We start from the raw sequence: 2,655 nt of genomic DNA, 5'->3' as shown, positions 1-2,655 counted from the left end.
TACATATATATATATATATATATATATATATATATATATATATATATAAACACATATATATATACATATGTATATATATACACACATATATATATACATACATATATATATATATATATATATATATATATATATATAGACAAAGACCCTTATACATTTAGCCAAAGTAATGTTTCGGTATACTTGTTTATCTAAGAAACAGAACATTCGCATTCAAGAACCTCAAAATCATCCTCTTCCCACGAGCGTAGAATTATTTGACGTGTGTAGTAGAAGAAACAAACTGATAAGAATAAGACATATATAAAGGAGTGATTGCAGTGCGTGGCGAGTTAAAATCTACAGCACTATCTCAGGGTTACCACTGCTTCGTTCCTCATCATGACTGGTGGAAAATTCGTCCAGTGTCTTTTCTTTTGGGTAAAAATAATCGACTTTTTCTTTAGTGTAGAAATAAATAGGATGTTTTTTTAAAGCACTATTAATGTATCATAGACATCCCTCGTGACCAGTGACATATAGTACAACAACAAACGCAACAATCTCAGTACAATGCGTGACAAAAGCCTCAGACATGTCCTTAGTCATGTTTAGGTTTTGGCCAGTTTCTATCACCACGCTGACTACTCAGATTGGTGATGGTGGAAGACTTTAGTTTGATCGTTCACAGCAAACCAACCTATTATGGGTGACCCTGACTATTATTATCATTATTATTATTATTATTATTATTATTATTGTTATTATTATTATTATCATTATTATTTCAAGCTAGACTATAACCCTAGTTGGAAAAGCAAGATGCTATAAGCTCAAGGGCTCCAACAGAGAAAAATAGCCCATTGAGAAAAGGGAGCAAGGAAATAAGTAAAGTACAAGAAAAAATATGCAATCTCAATACATTATGTCAAGAAGAGTAACAACATTTAGTTAGATCCATCACATACAAACTATAAAAACTTCAAAAAACAAGAGGAAGAAAATGAGATAGAACAGCATGCCCTAGTATACCCCCAAGCAAGAGAACTCTAATCCAAGACAGTGGAAGGCCATGGTACAGAAGCTATGGCACTAACCTAGACTAGAGAACAATGGTTTGAATTAGGAGTGTCCTTCTCCTAAAAGAGCTGCTAACCATAGCTAAAGAGTCTGTTCTACCCTTACCAAGAGGAAAGTGGCCAATGAACAATTACAATTACATTTGGTGATCATGGCGATACGTAAAGGTATCCCCACTCAAAAAGGATACATATAGTACAGTCAAGGTCTGGGTCAAGCGTGAGTACAGTAATATATAATTACAGCCAATCGAATGTATAACTTAATTCTGTACCACGGCCTTCCACTGTCTTGTGGTAGAGTTCTTTTGCTTGAGGGTACACTTGGGGACACTATTCTATCTCATTTCTCTTTCTCTTGTTTTTCAATTTCTTTATAGGTTATATATGAAAGATTTAATTCAATGCAGTAACTGTTCTTAAAATATTTTATTTTAATTGTTCATTAGTTCTCTTGTAGTTTATTTATTTATTTATTTTTTCCACACTGAGCTATTTTTTTTTTCCAGTTCGAGCCCTTGGGCTAATATCATTCTGCTTTTCCAAATAGGGTTGTAGGGTTGTAATAATAATAATAATAATAATAATAATAATAATAATAATCTTTCAAATAAGTATCTCCTGTATTCTGCTCTATTGTTGCCGCTATGAAGTTGTCAGCTTTGTGTTCAGACAGAAATTAATAACGTGACTGAATTTTCACATTCTAAATCCCTCCCCCCCCCCCTCTCCTGCATATCGACCAGCACCTTTCCCACAACCAGGCAACCTTAGGTATATTCAACGCTTCTCAAGACTACTTCGATAACCTGTATAAACATTACAATTGCACCACCCGTTTGCTGGTATATTTTTTATTACTCTTGTAAAACTTCTACAATTATCGTTAAGAAAATTTCATGCGGGGAATTAAATTTCCTAAGCTACGGTTCCCCATACGAGAGAGAGAGAGAGAGAGAGAGAGAGAGAGAGAGAGAGAGAGAGAGAGAGAGAGAGAGATTTTATGACTTGAAATTTAGAAACATTCAGTACAGTATAAAGGGTTTAAAAGTGGGTGGATACTAAGATTCAGGTCAGGAAATGTACACGAGATTACATACAAAACTAGAAGAAAGCCCCATTATTGCACTATGAGTTAACAGTTAAGGAATGGATAGCAAGATAAAAGAAAGGGGTCAGAAACGGTGGTTTATGAAAAAAAAATGGGGGTACCTAGGGCCACAATGGACGCTGAAAAAAAATAAAAATAAAACTTCAGTCAACTGCGAGTCAATTTACACTGCATCTGGATTTTCTTTATTTTTTTTTTTTTTGTGTGAATAAGTTTACTCAGAGAGAGGCTGGCAACGGTACCGAGAAATTCTGAAAGAAATAACCATAATCAAGATGAAGCAGCTTCAAGAATTTGTTCTCACATTGTTCTAAATACTTTCAGAGCCTTTGCTGTTTCTTCTGCTGGGTGAACTCGAAGGGCATCGAACTAGAAAAGACCTCTATTATTGAACCAAGCCGCGAAGAACCCACAACAATCTGCGAGGATTTTCACGTTTGCAACGAAACAGGGTACTTCCCAAAATGCACTGATGAATGCAACAGG

The 2,655-nt window shown here is 34.8% G+C and overlaps 1 long non-coding RNA gene across 1 annotated transcript in view; it reads left to right on the top strand.

Moving 5' to 3' along the window:
• The first annotated feature begins 305 nt into the window (after positions 1-305).
• LOC137631978 (uncharacterized) overlaps positions 306-2,655 on the top strand; it is a 2,946-nt gene continuing 596 nt past the window's right edge. Inside the window, exons 1-2 of the long non-coding RNA XR_011041972.1 lie at positions 306-420; positions 2,494-2,655. The exon at positions 2,494-2,655 is cut by the window's right edge and continues 596 nt beyond it. This is a non-coding gene — a long non-coding RNA (uncharacterized lncRNA). The remainder of the gene's footprint in view (positions 421-2,493) is intronic.

This window comes from Palaemon carinicauda, chromosome 40, assembly GCF_036898095.1.
Source record: "Palaemon carinicauda isolate YSFRI2023 chromosome 40, ASM3689809v2, whole genome shotgun sequence".
NCBI lineage: Eukaryota > Metazoa > Arthropoda > Malacostraca > Decapoda > Palaemonidae > Palaemon > Palaemon carinicauda.
Note: the sequence above shows the minus strand (reverse complement) of the source record. Positions and strands in the feature narration are given on the sequence as shown.